Raw genomic sequence first — 18,408 nt, 5'->3', positions numbered from 1 at the left:
GTAGAGGTGTTATTTTCTTCAACATTTTTTGGGTCTCCTTTAGCAAGCTATTGACTCATTTTTCATATTTTCTTCATTTCTCTTCCCAGTTTTTCCTCCACTTCTCTTACTTGATTTTCAAAATCCTTTTGAACTCTTCCATGGACTGACCCCATTGCATATTTTTTAAATGTAAGTGTCTTGACCTTGCTCTCTTCCTCCAGTTGTATCCTTTGGTCTTCCTCTTATTTTATGCTTTACTGTTCCTCATCCAAAATAATGGAAGACAAAACTTTTTCATCATGAAACAACCTTCTATAGTCTTTATTTTTTCTATGTTTGGACATTTTCCCAGTCAATTACTTGACTTTTGAGTCCATTGTCAAGTGGAGGGTATACTAACCTGGGCTTCAGACATTTTGTGCAGCTGTACTCTGAGATATCTCTAGGGACTTTTAAGTTTTCAGTTCCTCTAAAGTGGCATAACCAAGGTAGAGATGTTTACTCCTCTCCTGGCTTGTGCTCTGGTCTGTGAGCAACCAAAAGCACTCTTTTTTTTTGCCCTGGAACTGTGGGTAGGATTTCCTTTCCACAGCTGCCACCAGCTCTGCCATGCCAGGGCTCCTCCTCAACCAAGGGCCTCTGTTCAGGATTGAGATCCAAATTAGTCTCTGAGTTCCCCGATTTTCTATTGCCTGAGAGCTCTAGAAATGGACACTGCTTTCCTAGTGACTGTAGCCATCCTGATGCTGGGATTGGGGTCTGGCAATGCTCCCCTCTCACCCAGGTGAAAGGGCTTTCTCATTGACCTTTGAAGCTGTCTTGCATTTGTGGGTTGAGAAATCTGGAAACAGCAGCAGCTGTCCATGAGTTAGCAGTCTGAAGCCTGTTCCAGTCCTGTCTGTGCCAGTGCAGCCAATGCTGAGCTCCACTCAGCTCTGAGTGTGATGCAATAGACCCTTTCTTTTGGCCTTCCAGGCTGTCTTGGGCTGGAAATCCACTTCACTCTGTCATATTGTGACTTCTGCTGCTGTAGAATTTGTTTAAAGTCACATTTACAGATATTTTAAGAGCTTTGGGGGGGGGGGGAAGAGTTTGAGCAGGTTTGTGTTTCTACACCACCATCTTGGCTCAGCCCATCCTTCCTTCCTTCTTTCCTCCTTTCATCCTCTACGTCTGTATACCCACTATATATTATACAGTGCTTAGTACACAGTAGTAATTTTAAAATACTTATTGAGTGAAATGAGAAATAACTTTCGTATCTTAGGAGATAGAGTTTTAACAATGGCTGGATTCATTAACCTAGAGAAAGATGAATATAAAGACAATTCCTAACAAAATAGTCACTAATTTCTTTCAGTGTAAATTATCATTATTCACCACAAATTTGCTTTCACTGGACTCTGTCAACTTGATGTAAGATTCTCAGCAGTTTTATCTGGGCTCATGAATACAACTGATCAAATCATTCTAAAATAGTATGGACTTTTTTTCCTCATTTTTACATTATGACTAGAAAGATGGAATATCAGTTTTCCATGATACTTAATCTTTGTTCATTTTAAAAGAGGTGTTACTAAAGGAAAGCATCCATTTTAAGATGTATCTCTATTTGTAATACAGAATTTGCTGAGAATATGGAAGCTTTGAAAAAAAAAAACTGCTACAGTGCTACTGCTAAGTTTTGACTTGACAAGTTAGATACTGAATATCCTTAGGGTATTTTACAGTGTTATATACCAACACATTTGAGATCTAGAAAGATGTTTATGTCAGTTAGTTTGGAGTACTAGCATGCTCCCAACTGGTGTGTTATTTTATATAAATTGTGCAGGCTTGCAGGTGTCGACATAATATTTATATATAGTCCTCTAACTCATCATATACACTGGTGTGGTTTGTTACACCATCTGCTGAAAATATACATTTTATAGGTTTATAATAACGCTATCATGTAAATAGCCTGCCAAATTGCAAATATTGTTAAAATATACACTAAAGAGAGAAACATCAGACAGTGTTCAGTAATTCTGCAATCTTATACTCGTCTGTATTTAATTACTTTTTGTTCTTGCTCAGGTGTAGAGCAGGCTCATGTGAAAACTTGTGGCTGGAAATTTTCTGTAATTATGGTTTTATTATTTTAGTTTCATAGATTTAATCACAACAAGATGAAAGCCTTCATCTGAAAACAATGTTCTTTACCTGTAAAAGGTATTAATTACAACTTAAATGATGTCAGTGAAAATATTGGAAGTTTTCAACTTTAATTAGGTCTGCCACAGAAGTAGATTTGTCATAAGACTTGGCATTTTTCTGTTTTAATTCCTGTGTTGGGGGTTTCATTCTAGTTGATCACACACAGAGAGTGAGAAAATGAACATGTCATTTGTTAAAAACATATTGTTTAAGGATGTACCCAAATTGAAATGTAATATTCATTCACAAAATGTTACTGTGACAAAATATTTTCCTCTCTCTTGAGTTCCAGTGATATGTATCTTTTTCTTACTCATTCTTTTATTTTCTTACCTTTTCCTAAGATATGATACAAATCTGAGCAAACCTAAGGAAAAAAATAAACTTAAAGCATATTTATAGCTTCTTGCCTTCTGCACGTTATGTATCTTTGCTCAATAATCTTGAAACTTGGAAACAATCCTAAAAGTGAGAGCAGGGTGTGGGGGAAGTTTCTTATGCTCATGAAATCACAAAAAACAAAACCTCAAATATGAAAAGTTGCACTCTGTCTGAAATGAGTGAATAAAATATTACAGATGATTCTTGGTGACATTTCTTAACTCAACTAAGTGAATATTTAAAAGTACTCTCAGAGATGAATGACTCCAGATAAAATATCTAGTTAACCACAATTAAGATGATGAAAATCATTCTGAAAATCAGTTTGAAAGTATGGTAGAAAAGTGACTGGCAGGACCATAGCCTTTAATTTAGAGATCCCACTGCCTGCATAAGCATATATCCTAGGGAGATCAATGATAAAATGAAAGACCATGTACGCTAAAATATTTACAGCAGCAATTTGTATTTTATCAAAGGACTGGATACAAAATAGATGTTATTGGTTGTTGAATTGTTAAATAAGTTGTTGCACAAGAATGCAATGGAACACGGTGACAGTTTAAGAAATAATGAATACAGAGAAAAGTAAATATAAATAAATTGATGCAAAATGATATAAGCAAATCCAAGAAAATGATACAAAGCATAACTACTGTAATGAGAATAGAAAAAGTTACCACAACCAAGTAATCAAAACTAAATGCTGTGAAAGTATATGTACCAAACTTGACTCTCAGGAAGAGACATGAGAAGAAATTTCCTTCCCCTTCTTTGCAGGGGTTGGGTATTGTAGGTTTGAACACTGAATATAATGTCAGAATATCTGTTCAAAGTGTTAGTTTTGCTAAACTGTTCTTACCACGCTTTTGTTTGTTTGTTATAGAAGATGAATCTGGGAGAAGAGGAAAGGATGTATTGGAAAATGAATGTGATATAAAAGCAAAAATACGAGCAAAATAAGAAAAACATAATACTATAGCAATATGTAATTTAAATATGCCAAAAGTAATAAAATGTAAATAAAATAGTCATATTTAAAAGATGGCAAAAATTTTCTGTTTGCCTATATTTGCTCTCTTGTCCTTTTTATAATGTGTACCAACTTTGGGTAATAGATTCTTCCCATTTTTTCCCCTCTTTTTGTTCCTGGCACTCTTCAAATTTCAACTTTCCTTTCTTTCTTATCTCACATTATACTTGAAAAAGGTAGGTAGACAATGTTCTTGTTTTCTTGGTGGTTTGTATGCAGAATAGAAGGGACCATTTATTTGCATCACTGACAAAAAGCATCAAGTAATTGCGGAAAAGGATTCCTACAATATCTGCATCTCATCCACTCTAAAAATGGTTCACAGGAGGGTTTTCGTGAGCCCACTCATTACTCTACCTTTTAGCTCATTGGTTTGTGTTTTGGGAACAACCTAAAGTTTAATGAAAAATTTGTGTTGCTCTCAAAAAGTAACTTTCAATTCTAATCAACAAGCATTGATTTGACACATCACAGGCAAAATACCCTTCTGGGCACTAGGGTTACAAATAGTACTATTCAAATAGTAGCATTTGAATGCTTAAAGTTACCTGCAGAGCTAAAAAAACAAAACAAAACAAAGAGTGTCAGAGGAGATTATTAAAGATCATTAATTCCATTTTTTGGATGAGATAATTATATTTGCTTTGGAATTTTAATGAACAGGAAAGGTTTTAGGTTATGAAGGAACTTCAAAAGTTATGACCCAACTCTTACCCAAAATATACCAAAGATTAATAGCTAATTTATGGCAATAAATCATTCCTAATTTCAGAATATTTTGAAGATTCTTATTGAATGTTTTTATTTTTCTCCCTACTTAGAAACCCAGGAACATTGTATGACTTTAGGTTAAGAATAATTTCTCAATTTCATTCAAGATTTTTCAGAATATGAAACAGCTTATGAGCTTATCTATTCTTATTCTTGTACGGACACATATGTACTTGTTGTTTCTACCCTTTATAAAATTTAAGTTGCGGGAAGGCTGAGCTTCCCAGAATTTACAATAGCATCTTTGCCTAATTAGGTATTTAATAAATAATGCTTACTGAAGAAATGAATTCTGACTTATAAAAGGAAATTTTTTATCATTTCTCTCCTTACTCCTACCTACCTCATATATAAAATAAGGCAGTTGAACTAAACAAACTCTAAGGTACCCTCCAGCTATGGTCTTAATTGGAAATAACTTACATTAAATTTATTCAGATTTTCAGTTTCATATAAAATAATTTAGCTATAAACACAGTCTTCTATTTAGTATATTTATTATTTGATTTATTATTCACTTTTTATTTTTCCCATTTATTTAAGTTTTGAGTCAATTAGGTAATAGGTGCAGGAAATAGATAAGACAGTATTTGTCTAGATTAAACTGTCTTGCTGCATCAGTAATAATTTTTCTACAAATGTAATGCTAAAAGAACATTCATCAATCAAACATTTTGATGTAGGAAAAATATCAGTAAACTCAGCTGTTTAACTTAATTGGCTACTATAAAGTTCACCCTTTGTCCAAACTAGGTAAGCTTGAAGCTCAGTAGAAACTGAGATTTAGATTACCAACTGCCTAACTTGAATAACCTTTGATCATGACTTGATCAAAACTTGTTCAGATACAGCCCAAGAAAGAAGTTCTACACTGTTCTCTTTGCTTCTGTTAAGGTCAGCTTTCCAAAACCGTCAGAATTATTAGAACTATAAGACTTTCTCAAACAATGGCACAATATATCAGCATGACAATTGGTTCAAATATGATTTAAATTTTAAACTTTAAAAGATCCTATCTGGTTAGTTTGTATTGCTTTCTGCATTAACTAAATCAGCCAGTCATTTAGTGATTTACTTCAGTTAAAATTGCTTGTTTCAATAGTGTTCTATTAGGTGGATTCATATGGAAACAGTCTGAAGACACTCAGCCAGCTGGCACCAAATCTAACCACACTCTGTACTCCTAGGCTCATTCCTGCTCTAATACTCTGAGTCTAACATGTTTTAGAAAACAAGAAAGCATCTATATAACTGGGTCTAATCTTTCTTATGGCAGGCTCCCTCTATCCTAGCCATGCCCTCCTTTTGCTTGATACACTTTTCTTTTGAAATCTTCCACTCCAGAAGCTGCCTAATCAGTTTTCAAGTCCTTGACTCTACCCTCAGAATATCTTTCTTATTCCTCCTCCTTCATTTTTTTTCTCTGACATTGCCATGACTCTGGGCCAAGCCCTCAACACCTCAGTCCTAGACTATTTTAATAGCCTACTACTTGATATTCCTGCTTCAAGTCTCTCCCCATTCCAATCCATCCTCCACTCAGCTGACAAGCTGATGTTCCTAAAGCCCCACTTAGACCGTGCCACCCCTATAAAATTCTAATAATCCCCTATTACCTCTGTGATAAAAATATAAAACTGCCTTATATTTGGAAGAAAGATAAGTTCATAGAAACAGTGAGAAAATAATGAAAAACAGTCATGAAGCTGATGATGGACAGTCTGTCTCCTGCATTTTGGCACCATGTATATCATGACAACCTCTTTTTGCAGTTATTCTCAGAGCCAACTTTTCATTGATAAATTAGGTGCTAAATTTTCAAAATGACCTAACCTCTGGAACTGTTTATTCATTAGTCCTAAGAGGGACAATGTAGAAGAAGATCTACTACCACTCAGAAAAAAAAAATGAGCTGCTCTTTCTGAATGATTTTACCCTAGGAGTGGTTGTCTGGAAAACAGGTTTTTCTCTGAATGTAAAGTCTCTGAGGAGATTCTTCTTCCTCAAGACATTCTTTATAGGCCTTCTAGTAATCAAACAGGGAATGTTAACCATAAACACATTAAACATTAAACATTAACTCTAATGAATTACGCCGCAATGCAACTAAAAATGCTCCGAAAAGATCAAACTGTTAGAATTCAAAAGGTGACTAGGATGTTTAGTCATTCAAGTTAAATATACATTGACACTGCTTACTAATTTCTTCTTACGCTGGAAGATACATGCCCAAAATCCAGGACATGAGATATTTCTCTTAAGTTGGCGCAATCCATTTATGTGGTGCTAGTAGGAATATGCCTATCTGGAATATTATGACTGTACATACTTAGCAGAAATAGTAAAACAGCAATCAATAAAAATTCTTAAGTGAGATCATCTTGGCTGCATTTACATAATCGAATATCAGGATTCGTCAGTAAAAGTAATTTAGAAAGGGCAAATATGGACAAAAGGGTAAAAAGGAGGCCAAATTTGTTGTCGGCACTTTATACCCCTTACTTTATATACCTTACCTTTTCATGTAATCAAGGTTCTTATGCCTCCCTCCACCTACTATGCACACCTTATTGTGTTGTAACACTTAGGATTCCTACTCCTTCAACACTCACATGCATGTACACATACAATATGAAGAAAGACCATGATTTATGGAAATAATATCTAGGGCAGTTGAAATTAGCACTAAATATTTTAGCAACTTTAATAGTAAAAAACCTAGAACTGCCTGGGATGCATCACATAGTTGGTGCTTTGGCAGTCCTTTATGGGATTGAGCAAAGGGATTGTCTAATTAATTTAATTTAGGTTACAACTGAGGAAATGGAGGCAGAGGTTAAATGATTTGCCCAGGGTTGCACAGCTACTCAGTGTTTGAGGGGAAAGCCTAATCACAGGATGGTTCTATGAATGTGGAGATATTTAGGAACTTACGCAAAGTTGGGAATTCTCAGAAGGGAAGAAATATATTAATAGTTTAATTGCTACTGCTGAATCTTTATGTGTTTTGTAATACTGTCTATGGTTTTAGAAATATTTTTTGTGTGGTGTAATAAAGGTTGCTCTGCAACTGATATTCACATTTAAGCACCTTCAGTACTTTTATAGGATTTGGGGGCCCCTTTTACCTAGGTCTGGGAAGAACTAAATGTGAGCTCCATTTGGATACCATCCCAGAATAAAACCTAGTTGGGGATATAATAAGTCAAATTGTTTTCTGTAGTTCCCAGAATTGGACATGATCTATGTAAATCCATAATGCAGAGTGTTGAACTATATTTCACATGCCAGAAAATTCTGGTTTCAATGGCATAGAAATATTTATTTTGTGATGGAGTTATATATGTATAATAACATCATTTAGGTATCAGTTTTTGAAACTTCTCTAGGATAAAGAATGCCTTACTCTGCTACCTACATAAAGAGAGAGGAGTTCTCAGAACTGATTATTAATTGCATTATTTTGTTCCTTAATGAAGTAATAATGATCAATAAATCAGTCCACTATTTCCCTTATTCCTCCCTAGGATCCAGAGATGAATGAATGAATAAAAATTTTCTCTCTGTTTCCCCCCCAAACACCTGTTTTTCTTTGACTTCTGATACAGAACTATTTCTGTGGTCTTCTTTGATGACTGCTTGCTTCCTCTAATAAGCCATAACAATACTATGCATGAGAACATAAAAATTAAAGTATCTCTGTAATAATTTCTTACTAAAAATAGAATTGTTTTCATTCTGTAATGGTAATTTAAATGGGAAGCTCTTTCCCATTCATTAATAGACCCATGTGACCTAGTGATTGTTCAGAGCTGGGAAGGACAGAGGAAGCAGACAGCTAAGTGTTGGTTTGTGGGAAGGTCTGCTAAGAAGTATAGACTTCTTGGTTACTATGATGGATTTCTTCGTTGCTATGATGAATTTGATTTTCTGGTGTTGAGATATGGCTTTCTGGTGTCTGAATAAATGTTTTTCTTCTGCCTTCTATAGGGAGAGTCTGTTATACTTTGTGATTCAGAGCTACACATGCATCATCATAGTCACCATGGGTACTGTGAATATTGCCTTGGTGATACACATTCACGTCCTGTCTGTCTAGGTGAAACATTTGTTACCTTTAATTAATTAATTCTTGAGATCAGAAGATTTTGATATCAGATCTCTGACTCTTCAGATCAGTTGTGCTTTTTTTTCTGAATAATTAAGAAGAGCTAAACTCAGGAATAGAATTCAATTTGACTTCAAAACTTATTACTCCTTTCAAAGTTGGTTAAAATCTTGTCATCATTTGAACAAGAAATCAACCATTTCAATTTAGGTTGCATTACTCTGTAGACAGTAAAGTTTAGGATAACTAGATCTCAAGTTCAAAAACCTAATTTTAAACCTCAGGTTTGTCATGATTTATTTTTTCATGAACATGTCCTATATTTTCAAATGACATCATTCTCAATAGTCAAAACTTTTATTGCTTGTGTCCTTGATGGAGCTAAACATTAAGAAGAAAACATCTTATTCAATTGAATCGCTATTGTATAGTGTAAATAAAAATAATCTTTCTGTTGGAGACAATGGCATTAAATTACCAGGTAATGTTAGTCAAGTCATTTCTGCTTTCTGGCCCTCCTGTTTTCTCAGTTGCGAAATAAAAGACTTGAACTACAAAACCTATTGCATCTACAAAGTTCTAATGCTGAGATTTATACAAAAACCTGAATAATTGAAGAGATCACTGGTGAAGAGTCAGGAAAAGGAGAGAAAATGAGTACTGATGGTGATTCCTAATCAGAGTTAGGAAGAGATTTGTCGACCTGAGAACAATGATACAGAGATCTGTTGTCTTTCCAGGGTAAATATCTAAAATATGGCAAAAAAACCTCTTAAGACTTATAAAAACAATTAATTATTAGTATTTTCATCGATTCATGCAGGCAAAAAATACTGAAAAAAGAAACTTTAAAAATATTGCTAAAGATTATGAAGGCTGGGGGAAGAAACTGAAAAACATAAGAATATGGCTGTGTTTTTCTCATTTTTAAAGATAAAAAATTAAAGAAAAGGGATGCAGGCTTGGGAGGAATTAATTTGGAAAATGAATAGCTGGATATGCTGTCTAAGAACTTATTTGGATTTCTGGACCACACTATAGAGAAGGTAGCCAACCAGTGAAGGATACAATGCACCAAAAACACTAATATGCATATATTTTCCTGATGTTTTTTAAAATTTAGTCAAAACAGTTTTAAACTAAAAATGATAGGGAAAGGAAAAAAATTGCTTATGTATATGTACCAAGCAAGATAGCACAGAAAGTAGTTATAGCGAAAGAATACCACTTACAATAATAAGAATTTTACATGAGACAAATTCGCCTTGCTTCAAAAAGACCCAAGTCTAGGCAACAAATAAAAGAAACTCAAAAGCTTAACAAGTAAATTTTGATTCATTGGGGAAATGAAATCTGTTGACTACAATGCATTTCTAGGTGGCTATGTGTTATTTAAAAGAAATAGGATACATAAAAGGGGGTGAGGAAAGTGATGAACAGAAAATAGAAGCAAAAGCAGGTAACAGAGGATGACAATTAGAGCACTGCATAATTCTATTAAAAGTCAGGAGTGCTAGAACTTACAATGAGCCATAAATAAATATTGGCATTAGTTAAATCAGGGAAAAAACAAAAAGTCATAGAAGCCCTAGGACCACTGTGTGGGGTAAATATGATTTTCATAACTGACAGAGAGTGAGAATATTGTGATCAATTCTTTCCTGGCTACTCTTTTCTCTACCAGAAAGAATGGCTTATGTACTGTAAGTGACAGAACAAAGAGGATAAAAAGAGAATTGATTCTATCATAAATCAAAAGGAAGTAAGACAGTAGCTACCTATTCTTGATATATTTAAGCCATTTAGCTCAGGTAATGTTTTCAGGTAATGAAAAAAATGGTAGATATGATTGCTGAACCAATGTCAGTGATATTGGAAAGAACAGGGAAAATAGAAGAGGTACTGTAGGACTGAGAAGAGTGAATGCTTCAGTCTAGGCCATCAAGCAAGGATTACAAATATAGAGTAAGAGAAACATGTTTCAAATTCCTATTGTATACCAGGCACTGTGTACTAAGTGCTGGGGATATAAATTTAAAAACAGAAAGACAGCCACTGCTCTCCAGATGTTTGCAATCTAATACTAGAAGATAACACACAAAAGGAAACTGAGGAGGGGTGGGGGGAGATACCAGAGGTTACCTGTTGTGGGGGGTGTAATGTTTTTATTTTGTTGCTCTCTATGATAGGAGATGAGTTTGTTGCTCTGCTCTCCAGCCCTCCAATCCAAGGAGCAGAAGCAACTGAGCGTATTGATGAAGTGGAGTACTAAAGCTGAAGCAATCATCATGATGAGTTTTCCATGACGACGATGATGATGATGATAGTGATGATGGTAATGATGATGGTACTGGAATCAAAATCAAGCAAAGTAGGTGGTGGCAAAAACAAACCAACAAACAAAAAGCCGGTATGACTTCATTAAAAAGTGGGCCTGCCAAACAAACTCATTTTCTGTTTTGATAAGGAAAGATTATTAAATGAGTTAATGAAACTAATAGAGTTTAGATTTGAGCAAAGCTTTAGCTAAAGTACCTCGGACGATTTTCATGGAAAAGATGGGGAGAGGTGGACTAAATGATAATATAATTATAGCTATTTGAAATTGGTTGAATGGTTATAATGGACTCATTCTCTTATTTGGTCGGTTGTTTGTTTATTAAAGATTCAATTTGTACGCCAGTAGAGTGCTCTAAGGATTTATGCTTGGCCTTGAGTTTTCTTTCATTTTTATCAATGGCTTGGATAAAGACATCAAGACATGTCAGATTTGCAGATTATGGAAAGCTGAGACAGTCAGCACATTGAATGAACAGAGTCAATATCTGCCCCACCCCAATGAAAAAAATTCTTGACAGGCTAGAGTATTGGGTTTAATCCAATTAGATAAAATTTAGTAGGGCTGAATCTAAAGTGATACATTTGGGTTAAAAAAAATCAACGTCACAAGTACAAGATGAGAATAACATATAGTTCTTGTACAAAATGGAAGCAAAATCTTAGATTTTTAGTGGACTTTCAGCAAGAAATTAATATTATTGGGGGTGCATTAATTAAGAGAGCTATAACTTCCAAGAACAAGGATTGTGAAGGAAAAAGGAAGTCTCTTTTCACTCTGTCTTGGTGTAGTGGAGTCTGAACAGGATGTGCTAAAAGTGCATCAACATCTCATTTGTTTATCCTGATTCAAGGCAGGAAAGTACCCATTAGGTGTCATCATAGAGGAAATTTAATGATGTGAAACATAAAGGATATAAAATAGAGGAAGGGGGAAAGTCCAAAATCATTTAACTTCTAGCCTCATAGACTATGTTTTTGACAGCTGTTCAAATGATCCCTGGATTGACATGATATTCAGCATTTGAGGAATAAAAACAGTCTGTGGGAAGGGGAATCTTCACTTTTTCTCTTTTTGACATAATGAGACTTTGCCATTAACCTGGGCTGCTATCATAGGACTAATAAGGACTTACCTCTTTGAGGGACAGAATTGGAAACATGAGACTTAGGAAACCAAGTCCAATTACCATTGCATGGGACTTTAATCATGTATCCTTGATCATTAATGTTCCTATGTTTACAAGAATACAAGCCATTCCCTAATTGATACTTACTTATCTTAGGGACACTTAGGTGGCTCAGTGGATAGAATGAAACTACTGGGTCAGGAAATACATCTTCCTGAATTTAAATCTGGCCTCAGGAACTTATTAGCTATGTGACCTTGGGCAAGTAGCTTTATCCTATTTGCCTCAGTTTCCTGATCTGTAAAATGTGCTATAGAAGGAGATAGCAAACCACTCCAATATTTTTGCCAAGAAAACCACAAATGGAGTTCCAAATTATCTCTCACCTTTCTTCCCCTGCCCCCTCTGAGATAGTAAGCATCTTGGTATGTTATACATTTTATTTATACACAAACACATACACACACACGAATATAAAATCATGTAAAACATATTTTTGTATTAGTCATGTTGTGAAAGAAAACAAAATATACCCCACAAAAAGTAAAGAAAGCAAGAAATGATATGCTTCAGTCTGTATTCAAGCTCCATCCAAATTGAATCCTTTGGGATTGTCTTGAATTGGATTTCTGAGAATAGCTTAGACATTCACAGTTAATCACAGTACAATATTGCATTTTCTGTGTAGATTGTTCTCCTGGTTCTGCTCATTTCACTTTGCATCAGTCCAGGTAAGTCTTTTCAGGTTTTTCTGAAATCATCCTGCTTGTCATTTTTTTTATAGTACAATAGTATTCCATTACAAATATATACAACTTGTTCAGGTATTCCCAAATGATGGACATTCCCTCAATTTCCAATTCTTTACCACCACAAAAAATACTTGCTATAAACATTTTTGAACAAATAGGTCCTTTCCCCCATTTCAAAATAATCTCTTTGGAATGCAAACTAGTAGCAATATTGGTGAATCAGAGAAGGTGTGCACAATTTTATAGCTATAAAGTAGCTATAAATTTAGCTACAAATTATTGCCTTTTTAAAAAGAAGCCCAAGTGTTTTTTTCTTTCTTACCCTGAATTAGTATAATATCCAGTCCAAACCCTTCATTTTATAGATGAGGAAACTGAGGCACAGGAAGTGACTTGCCCATCCATCATTTTAATATACACTCTAAACCTCTTTGAAAATTAACTACCTTCAATTACATATATTTCAGAGCATCAGCATCTTCTCTATCAGATTTTGCAGTGTTTTAATATGAATGTTATGTTAATCTGCATACTTTTGACCTGGAGTTCATTTAAAATCTACAATAAGATATTACTTCATTAACTAACTCATAAAGCAAAGCTGAATTCATCTTGTTATTTCATTAGGTGGAATTGTAAAGTTGTAAAAAGAGATTTAAAGAATGAGTCAACACAAGTCCTTGCAGAAGAGAAGCATCAAAACGTGAAATCATATCATAAAACAAACACACATACACATATTTATACTTTTAAAGACAATACTTCAGTCTCTAAGTTCTTTGCATCATTTCCCCCAGCATCTATACTGATAAATGTTCAAAGAAAGAGATATCTCTGAGGGCTGGCATAGGTAGAAAAAAACTTTTAGAAAAACAAATGATTTGAATGTATTCTTTAAGAAGGGGGTAGGGTTTGTGTGTGTGTGTGTGTGTGTGTGTGTGTGTGTGTGTGTGTGTGTGTGAGTGTTCCTCCTTCATTGCCGAAGAAGACCATGCCATCAGAGAAATAAGGACATGACTTGCACTTGACTATGTTTTGAGTGAGGAAGAGCTGTGCAGGTCACCAGCCTCACTTCTCCTCCAGAGCCATCTGAATCCAGTGACCAGATATTCATCAGGATGACCGGAGATGACCCAGGATGAGGCAATTGGGGTTAAGTGACTTGTCCAAGGTCACACAGCTAGTGAGTGTCAAGTGTCTGAGGTGAGATTTGAACTCAGGTCCTCCTGACTCCTGCAGTGGTGCTCTCTCCACTATACCACCTAGCTGCTCTGGGTCAGGGCTAGGCTTTAGACAAGTGGAGAAAGCAGCACATTCTTTCTGGAGTTATATTTAAGAAATATTTTTGGAATTTTGAGTTCCAAGGTTTTAAAAAGCACGCTTTTTTTGCAGAACAGCAATAATAACAACAAAATGAGATGATTCATGTTGAAAACATGTAGGGAGACCTGCAAGGAGGCTATGCTTTTACTTTTCTTCAGTCAATTTAATTATGGACATTTTAAATATATCTAAGAAGTATGTTATAATAAGGATTTCTTTGAGATATAGTTTGGGCTAGCCATGTGCTATAAGTGTCATCCAAATCTAAAATTCTGTGATTTTTGAGATTATCTTTAAGGCACCCATTTCTGCGGCAGAGAAGAAGAATACCCCCTAGGAATTCTGGGCTAGTAGTATATAGAGTGGGGACTGGGATTCCTATAAAATGTAGTGACCTCAAGAGAGTCACAGTTTGAACCTTTCAAGTGAAATAAGAAGATGGGAAGACAGTTTGTATCTCACCCTCCCAGCAAAAGTGAGTTGTGGAGCTTTTCTCTAACCTTAACATTCTCCCACTGCCCCTCTCTATACTGCACAAGTTTCCATCTTCCCATTTCTGGTTTAGAAGTTGTCCTTTCACGGTAGGGGGTTAGCAAGTGCCTCTAGGAAAACTTCCTAGCCTTTCTATCCAGAGTATCTGTGGAAGATATTCTTCAAAGGTTAGGATCTATTCTCTGAGACAGTAACTAGTGAGTAAAGACTCCCTGCCTTCCTTTTTTTTTATTTTGTAAGAAGCATACTTAATTTCATAGGATAATAGATGGATGGGTTATGACAGTATCACAAGCCCATTATATTATCATTCCCTTAAATTCATCCCTTTTCTAGATTTCCTTATTTTTGTCAAGGTACTACCTAACAACCTTGGTTTAATCTTCGACTCTTCACTCTCCCTCACCCCATGTTTCACATTTGTTTTCAAATCTTGTCATTTCTAACTTCACATATCTCACTTCTAATTTCTTTTCTTTATATTCACACAGTCATCACTGTAGTTCAAGAATTCATCACCTCTCACCAGGAAAATGCTGATAGACTCCTAATTGGCCACTCTGCCTCAAGTCTCTCTCTCCTCTCACTTATCTTCTACCCTCCTATCAAAGGGATCTTACTAAAACTTTTCACTTGTTACTATATTTTTTCTTTATTACATACTTTTAAGGAATTCTTTATAATTATATAATTATAGTTAGTTATATAATGTATATAATTATATGTAATATATAATTAGTTATATATAATTATAATTAGTATTACAATGAATACATGTATATAATTTATAAATAAACAAATATACACATTGTGGAAGGTGGGCTCAATTTTCTTTTTATTTATGGAGTCCATAATCAAAAAGTTGGAAGACCACTTTTCTAGATTACCAGTCTTCAGTACTTTCTCCAAAATATGAAGCTCAAGAAATAATCTTAATTGTACTTAGTTAAATTTGGACTAGAAATGATGAGGTCCTTGGGTGCATGTACTTGCGCCCCAATTCTAAAATCAATTTCTCTTCAAAAATCACATTTCTCCCTACCCCCAAAATATTCTCTCAGGCCAAGGACACAGACTGCTCTAGTAACAACCGTTATCTCCCTTCCTGCTATAGTAGCCAGATGCACTTATAGAACTTATTAGTCTGAACCAGCTGTGTACTGAATGAATGGATTGTACACTGGGTCATAATGACATTTGCTACTCACTGACCAATCATATGTATCCTAGACTTGGACATACCTATACTCCCCTACATTAATCTTGTCTAGCAAGACATTGATGAGAACAACCTGGTTTTTCTGAGTCAGCCTTGACCTCTGCTTGACTTATTGATGTTTCAGGCCTAAAACTGCACCTCCAGGTAGCCCCACCTTGGGCTATTTCCCAATCCATTTTGGGTAGAATACCTGTGCAATAGATACCACCAAGTGCATGTTCCTTTAAGAACTGACCACTCCTTAACCACTCCCTAATCTCACCCCAAAACACCTACTTAGCATATTTGGCACAAGTGATACTGTAGAATATCCTATATAAACTTTCCCTGTACCCCTTGAAGGTTGCAGGTTCCCTAAGAACTCTTGCCCCCTGAAAAGCATAATAAATTTTTACCTTGACTTCAACAATGCTGGAGTTCATGAATTCTTCTCCAGATGACTTGCTTCTGTTACCCCGGTCTTTGTGGGGGTCTCACACCTCCTTTCCAGCCTGCATCAGAACTACCCACAAAATAACAAAACAATAAACAATTGATTTATTTTTAAGTAATTTGGATGCCTTTCTTTTGATTTGTTCAGCTAATCTGGCAGTTAAAACACAATAATCAGTCTTGTAAATAAATGTGAGTACAACTAAAATTTTAAGTTTTGTTAAATGAGCATAATATTTTATACTTTTTAGGTTTATTTTAAGGACAAAATATTAAAAATATAAAATTTTTCTCAAAGAATTATAAGGGAAAATACTGTCAGTACGTTATGAAAATCAAACAATTAGCACAAAGGAATTGATTTCAATGTTACATAAAAGTATATGTTTCTGCACAAGGAGGGAATAACTTCAGTTCTGATATAATTTGATCTACTCTTTATACTGAATATGTATTACTGGAAATAGGTCACAGCAGGAAGACGGATTAAGGCAGTTTTAGGAAAACAGAAGCTGTAGAAACTAAAAAAAAATACATTTGCAATTACAATAAGTGAGTATAGCTGTCTCTATTTCTTTGTTTACTCATAGCCTACTATAATGATCCTAATTTTTCCTCCTCTGTTCCAAATACGATTTTAACTCTTGCATCACCTGGTATCTCCCCAATGGAGCTAATCTTTTCCTCTAAGTTTCCAATTAGAATAGTATTTATTAAGCAGTATTGTGAAGATAATACAGTGCCAGATGCTATACAAAATTTGAAATCAGCTAAACAAAGGTCCCATTCAAAAAGACAATTGGGAGTTCTGACAATTTAAATGCAATGGACACATAAAATGATGACATAAACAAACATTGGAAAATCTATATCATTAAGACTGAACTCATATATGCAAAATGAAATGAAGACCTGAAGTAATTATGTTGACTGTTGAGGCCAACAATACTTACCCATAAAATATCTATAATTAAATGTTTCTTGAATTGAATCCAGATAATTGAAGCAAATGTCTTTTAGGGAGTGGGGGGCATGAATTAATGAATTATATAGATGATTATCTCTATTTCAGTTTTTTTGCAGCTGCTACCTAGAAGAAAAAGAAAGTGGTAGGGTTAAAATTGTTTTCCTTTCTGCCTCCATTTGGTTTCTAAATGATTTATTTGAGTTCTTAGGGCAGATTACAAGGGAATTAGTAAAACAAGGTAAGAAGGGAATAGGACCAAAGTGAGTGGTAGAGTAGGGGGTCAAAGATAAAGGTTACGTTCTTCTAGCATATTTGTATTTACTTCCATGTAGGTAAGATATGTGGGTTAGGTATGCATATTGTGTTATATATGCAGATATTTCCTAGCATATTTCTGATCTAACCTTTGTGAACCTTGGTGAACCTCTGTCTAGTCATAAATGACTGGGAAACCAGTTCTGTGTGGTGATAGCAAGTCTTCTGGTTGGCACAGAGGCACTGAACTAGAACTAAATTTGCATACAAAAGAGATAATATTATCCTTTCTTTGTCTTTCTTTTTTTGTAACTTTTCCTTCCTGGTGGTGAACTGGGGAAGAGCTACTGTGATCTTCCAGGTAAGGAACTTCAGTTGCTGTTCAATTTCTTCAGTTTGTTTCACCTTTTTCAGTCATGTCCAACTCTTCATGACTCCATCTGGGGTTTTCTTAGCAAAGATACAGAAGTGGTTTGCCATTTACACTTTACAGATGAAGAAACTGAGACAAATAGGGTTAAGTGATTTGCACAGGGTCATACAGCTAGTTAGTGTCTGAAACAGATTTGAACTGAGGAAAATGAGTTTTTCTGCCTCTGGGTCTAGCACTCTATCCACTGCAACAGCTAGCTGACCCCAAAGAAGGGGCTGAAGTTGCTCTATCTCCCACCCAGACACCATATATTTGTGAACACATAGCTCTTCTGTTTCTTTTGTATTTATTCTTTTCTCATATTAAGTGAATTAGTTTCCAGAGATTCAATTCAACAAGTTTTGACTTTTTGAACTCTGAAAGGTTGGAAGTGCCAACAGAAGTTATCCCTCAGAAGTCTTCTACTGGAGATAACAGCAGAGTCCACTAAAGACAGTAGCTGAGTCCACTAGAGGTGGTCACAATGGCCTACAGCAAAGGAAGCTCCTTTGGACCTAAGTGGAAGGACAGTCACTTAAGGAAGGTGATAATTTGAGAGATCTGATGGAGAAAAGATCTATCCTGAAGTGTAATCTCATGAGGAATTCACAAAGG

At 35.1% G+C, this 18,408-nt stretch overlaps 1 long non-coding RNA gene across 2 annotated transcripts in view; it reads left to right on the top strand.

Annotated features, from left to right (window-relative positions):
- The window catches only part of LOC140511041 (uncharacterized), a 120,166-nt gene extending 109,132 nt beyond the window's left edge, over positions 1–11,034 (top strand). For both annotated transcript variants that reach the window (XR_011969418.1, XR_011969417.1), the window contains exon 3: positions 10,664–11,034. This is a non-coding gene — a long non-coding RNA (uncharacterized lncRNA). The remainder of the gene's footprint in view (positions 1–10,663) is intronic.
- Positions 11,035–18,408: the final 7,374 nt, after the last annotated feature.

Source organism: Notamacropus eugenii, chromosome 6 (genome assembly GCF_028372415.1).
Source record: "Notamacropus eugenii isolate mMacEug1 chromosome 6, mMacEug1.pri_v2, whole genome shotgun sequence".
NCBI lineage: Eukaryota > Metazoa > Chordata > Mammalia > Diprotodontia > Macropodidae > Notamacropus > Notamacropus eugenii.
Note: the sequence above shows the minus strand (reverse complement) of the source record. Positions and strands in the feature narration are given on the sequence as shown.